Raw genomic sequence first — 6,334 nt, 5'->3', positions numbered from 1 at the left:
AGCTCAACCCTGACTGTTATTGGATCCTGCAGGGTGGGATATGCTATAGTTTCTCTCACAGGCATTATTGAATTTGAACCTTTACGTCATGGCACCACTTCACAGAGGGCAGAACTCATAGCACTCACCTGAGCCTTAACATTGGCCAAAAACCAAAACATCAATATTTTCACAGATTCTAAATATGCCTTCCATATACTCCACCATCATGCCTCTAACTGGAAGGAAAGAGGTCTACCTACCACAAAAGGGACCCCCATCATTAATGGCCCACTAATCCTTAAATTGTTGGAGGCATCTTATCTTCCTGCCAAGGTAGCTGTAGTCCATTTTAGGGGCACCAACCTCTCACTGATCCTATTGCCAGAGGCAATAACTTGGCTGACCAAGTAGCTAGGGAGGTCAGCAAACACCAGTATCATGCTGCTAACCTGTTTTTCTTAGCCCCATTAGGGTTTGTGCCTTCCTATATCAGTCAACAGCATAAATCTCTTTCAGATAAAGACCCAACCTCTGAAGGATGGTTCTTAGGGACAGGTATTTCCTACCTGAAGACCAGGTCTCATCCATCCTGATACACCTACATAACACCTTTCATATTGGGGCACACCACTTTATAAATTTCTTGAACCCCTCATTTTTCACCCTAAACTCCTTCTCACAGAAGTCACCTGCTCCTGCCCCATCTGTGCTGCTATCTCCCTTCAGAATGGGGGCCGCCCACCTCCTTCCTTTAAACCCCACCAACATAGGGAGCTCTTCCTGGGGTTGATTGGCAACTAGACTTTACTCATATGCCAGCTTATAAAAAGTTCAGGTACCTACTAGTCTTGGTAGATACCTTCTCGGGATGGACAGAGGCTTTTCCCACTATGTGGGAAACGGCAGACATAGTGGCTAGCTGGCTAATCCAAAACATCCTTCCCCGCTTTGGCCTCCCTCTTACCCTCCAATCAGGCAATGGCCTCACCATCATCTCTAAAGTGACCCAGATAGTGTCTTGTTCTTTGGGAATAATCAGAAAACTACACATTCCTTACCATCCCCAGTCAGCAGGCAAGGTGGAATGGGCTAATTCACTCCTCAAGGATCACCATACTAAACGCTCCTTGGAATTACATCAATCCTGGGTCACTCTCCTACCCTTAGCTCTAACCAGGTTAGGAGCTATTCCATGAGCTCCATCTTTTTAAAGTCCCTTTGAGCTTATGTATTGCGTCCACGCCTCCGTTCACCCTGGGCGCCACCTGCAGCCGCTCTTTTGCTTGCCCAGTGCTGTCTCTGGGCGCCACTCCTCTGCTCGCACAGGCGCCACCTGCAGCCGCTCTTCTGCTCACCCGGTGCTGCCTCCGATCGTCAGTACTTCTGCCCAGTCCCGGACCCCAGGGCTGGTGAGCAGACTGTGTCAGCAGAGCTGCATTCAGACACAGGAGACCCAGTTCAGTGATGCAGATCCACTTTATTGCAGAAGGACACAAGCTTATATAGGAGTAAGGGTCCAGTCAAGAAGTTACAGCTCAGATTCTTTGGTAGGGCTGTGTCCTATCACAACATCATGAGTCAGACATCTTATTAGCAAAGTAGGTTTCAGATTACTTAGGTTTTGGTTTCCTGCACGGAGCCTGGATTCCTGGAAACCACTTGACCCTGGTTGTTGCAATACCTAAGTGTTGCAGTTTGGAATCTCAAGGGTGGTGATTAGGGAGTGGCAAGCTCTAGGCATCAGTTTCATGATCTGCCAATGGGAGCAACTGACACAAGGCATTCCTTGTGGCTCCAGCGGTCAGGCCCTTGCCATGGGCCTGTTGTATGGCTGTCATTAGGACTTTTAACCTAGGCTCAAGCCTCTCTCCCACAATGTATGGCAAGCCTTTCCTCCTGAGCAATCTGCCACTCCAACAATCCTCTCCCCTCCATGACTAATACCTGCTTTCACTCTTCTACGACAACTCCTCAGGGAGCATCCTGGTGGATTATCCCACAGGCATCCAAAGACCAGATCTTCCATCGCCTTCAGCTGGGAGACTATGCCTAATTTCAGTCCACTGATCAACACAAGGGACTAAAGAGAACCCTCTGGCCATGCTGGACTGGACCCCATCTCATAATCCTGTCTACTCCAATGGCAGCCAAACTCCTAGGACAACCAGGTTGGATCCATCTCTCTAAGCTCAAGCCTGCTCAGGTGCACAACAAGTACCAGGCAATTGTTAAAGGACCCCTAAAATTAAAGCTCTCCAAATTCCCCTCCCTGGCTGCCGCTGAAGAATGAAGGGCTTTCTTCTTCTTCCTCCTTCTTCTCCTCCTCCTCCTCCTCCTCCTCCTCTTCTTCTTCTTCTTCTTCTTCTTCTTCTTCTTCTTCTTCTTCTTCTTCTTCTTCATTACTACCACTCACTACTTTTGCCTCCCTCTACTCGACTCCCCTGGCCCTGTAAATTCACCTTTGAGGTTTGGGAACTTGATAAGAATCAAGAAATTAACCCCCTGAATACTTCCCAATGTTTAACCCTAAATGTCAGTCCATCAACCTCTTTTTCACACTCCCTGGGAACCCCAGTGACCCAAGATTCCTTTGCTTTATAGAAGAACAAACTAGCCAGGACTGCAGGATTCCAGGGGGGATGGGAAGGATGCCTGTCTGTGAACTGCAGATACCACTGGCAGCCTCCTGAAGGATGCAGCATGTAGTGGGAATTAAACTAATACAGTTCAGCTGCATGGGAAAACATGGCCATGAAGTCCCTCAGGTAAAGTTCACCATCCCTAACCCAGCTGACTGGCTGGGAGAGAGAATCACAGCAGCAGGAGTATATCATGGCTGGGATAGCTACTCCACCTTAATGCAACTCAAATTTTTTTTAAAAAACACACAAAACTCTGAAACTGAGCAAGCCATACAGAACCTTAACATCACCAGACAACAAACAATACAACAGCTTCACTGCATAAATGCTTCTAGCAGCTTCTCATGGGACACATTCTCTCTCTCTCTCCCTACCACTCCTAAAGAATTTTTCTGACCTTAATGCTTCCACCTGCTTCTTATGCACCCCACTCCAGGGTTCACTTCTCCTTCCCCTTCTAATACATAATGCTACAATCAATCTACCTCCCAATGTTTCTTGACCCCACTTCTCCAATGACCCCTCTCTCCTTTCCCTGTCTACTTCAACCAGTCTGGATGCTGGGCTGCCAACATCACACAGTGCCCTGATTCCTCACTCCACCACCCGGGGAAACATCTCTTTAGCCCCAGGACTGCTCTTCCTCTGTTCATCACTGGTATACACTTCTGTCTCCCCTTACACCTGAGGTCCATGCACACTAGTCACCCTTGTACCCAGACTAACTATTTTCGCTTCAGGAGAGGTCCAGAGCCTTCTGCCTAGAATAAACACTGGCCCAAACTCTGGGTTATGGCCCCAGGAGAAGAGATCAGCTACCCTGGTGGTCCTGGTGGGAATCAGTCTGGTTACCACTGTGGCCTTGGCAGGTCTTGCAGCTGGAAGCCCCAGAAAAACCCTAATAGAAACCCAGCAACCTTCCCAGGAAATACGTGACTTAATGACCAACTCTCCTCAGCTATTGAGGCCACCGCTCAATCTATTCATGTTTTACAACAACAACTATCCTCCCTGGTGGAAGTCTCCCTTCAAAATAGACAGGCACTTGACCTCCTAGCTGCAGAAAAAGGAGGAATTTGTGTTTTCCTGGTAGAAGAATGCTGCTATTATGTCAATCAGTCAGATAAAATAAATCTCCCATGCCTCCATATGGTAGCACAAGACCTTTCCCACAGATATACCTGAGACCAGCAGCAGTCACAATGGGGGATTTTTCAAGGAGTGTTCCCATGGCTCTATCCTTTATTTGGGCCCCTAGTCACTTTTGGCCTCATATTGATAGTGGCCCCATGCCTCATTCTCTGTCTTCAGGGTCATATTCACCAATTAACTCATACCAGCTTTAGCCAAATTTTGCTTACTTTTCCCTCATCCAGATATGAAAAACTGCCAAACATGATGGACGTGGAATGCTCTAACACCAATGGATACCAGGAAATGGCAGCGTGAGAGGAACCCTTCCGGACCAGCCTCATCACCTTACTTCCCAACCCCTCGTTTTTGTTGCTGACCCTACCCATCAGGAAGCAGCCAGACAAGAGAGCGTTGCCCCAAATCCTATTACATAAAAGGCTGGAATAATAGGGTTCATGCCCAGGCGACCACAGACCCAGAAGCCACAAGGCTCCTAGGAGGAACTATGTCAGCCAACTGCCAGCCACCTGCGAGCTGACAAACAATTTCCAGGAACTAGTGACCCAGTGCATTATGATGACCAGAGCATGCTCCATGAGCTGACAAACAGATTCCCTGAGCCCTGTAGCGCCAATAAGTTCCTGGAACTCTGTAATTGTAAAAACATGTTTTACAGTAGATGTTTTCCTTGATAAGTTTCACCAGGTACAGACAGCATGCCCTCCCTGGACAGCCCAAATAGCAGAAAAATATTATCTTTTTCTGCACTTTTCCCCTCTGCAGCCGTTAGGCTGCTGGTTGCTCTAACTACTGAGCTGAGCCCAAGCCTTGACACCCAATAAACTCATGCTTTGCTTGAGTCCTCTCAGTTTCTGTTTTGCAGTGATCCAGACCTCAGTCACCTTTTCATTTAATAGCTATAAATGCCAAGCAAAATCCTCTGGACCTCTTCATTCCTAGATACAAGCTATACTGGAAAGCATACTTGTGAAGGCAGCAGAAGAAACAGGGTGCTATGTCCAGTAGAGACATCATTGTGCTGTTGCTCTGAGAGCATGTCTTGCCCCAGCATGACCCATACAGTGAAATTTAAAATGCTTAGATCTAGTTAGAAATGCAGCCACCCCAGGACCACATGGTCTGAGATTAAAATTCCAAGCCCTTCTGCCTGAGAAAAAGTTCAGGGAAAAAATGGCTTTAAAACCTTGACAAGAGGTTTGCAGCCTCAAATGACCAGAGGTGAGATAGCAAGACAGATAAAGAAGTTTATCTGCTCAATTCAGAGCACCTATAAAATATTTCCACATGAGCAAAAAATAAATAAATTATTAGAATTTCAGGGTCCTTAGTGGTCACCAAGATGGTATGGAGAGAAAGAGCATCCCTTGAAGGGTTCTCATTCTTACTTATAAAAGAATTTACCCAAACAGAAGCTTTAGGACAAAGCCATGATGTAATGCAGCTTTAGAGCCTGCATGGAGGTCAGACACGTGGTGGACTGGCAGCCACATGGTGGGGAGAAGAAAGCTTTAGAGAAAATTAAAGAAGTACAAGATGATGGGCAACCTAAAGCGTTAACAATAGCATGTTTAAAAAAGGGATAGAGGGGCTGGAGAGATGGCTCAGTGGTTAAGAACACTGGTTGTTCTTGCAGAAAACCCAGGTTCGAATCCCAGAAGCACCTACATGGCAACTAACAACTATCCATAACTCCAGTTCCAGAAGACCCGATGGCTTCTTCTGTCCTCCAAGGGCATCGCACAACATGGGTGTACTTACCTACATGCAGGCAATACACACATACGCATAAAATAAAAATAATAAATAAAATATAAAAAGACTATCTTAAAAAAATAAAAATAAAAAAGGGATATAAGGAAGAGAAATTGCACTTCTCTGAAAAACCTACAAAAGCAGGCAAACTTACAGAGACCTAAACATCTGTGGCTGGATTCAGAAGTAGAACAAGTGTTACCAGAGAGGAAGAGAGGAGAGTGATCTGGACCATTTTGCCTGGGCAGGGAATCCACAACTAGTTAGAGGGAGGAGAGACAGCCTAGAGTAAATGATGGAAGCAAAGGAGACCTAAAGTTGGATTGAACAGTATCAGAGATCATCCTGAGCAAAGTGAGGAAGAAAGATACTGGAAGAGGACAAAGACAGAGAGAATGATGGAACACAGACCTTCCAAACCCATGGCAAGAAAGGGAGAAGGAAGGCGTCACATGGGGTCCAGTGGGAAGCTCCTGGAGCTTCCAAGCCACCTAAGTCTTAGAGTTCCTTCTAAGTCCAGGATGAGGGAGAAGAATATGAAGTCTTCCCAGAAAAGTGGCAGCTGTGAGAGGCATCTCTGTCACAATTGCTGTCCCGAGTGAGAAACGGATGAAAGTTGCTTGTCAAGGGGTCGCATGGACAAGTGAGGGGTGCCCCCAGTACAGCATGGAAAGATGTTTGGCATGCTGGTATGGCTTCTGAATTGAACACCTTCGGAGAGAAGGGAAGACCTTCAGGCAGGAAGGTAGAGGAAGAAGGGAGAGCCAGAGACCAAGAGGACAGGAAGGGGGAAGAGAGGGAGA

Source organism: Nannospalax galili, unplaced genomic scaffold (genome assembly GCF_000622305.1).
Source record: "Nannospalax galili isolate Female #2095 unplaced genomic scaffold, S.galili_v1.0 scaffold530, whole genome shotgun sequence".
NCBI lineage: Eukaryota > Metazoa > Chordata > Mammalia > Rodentia > Spalacidae > Nannospalax > Nannospalax galili.
Note: the sequence above shows the minus strand (reverse complement) of the source record.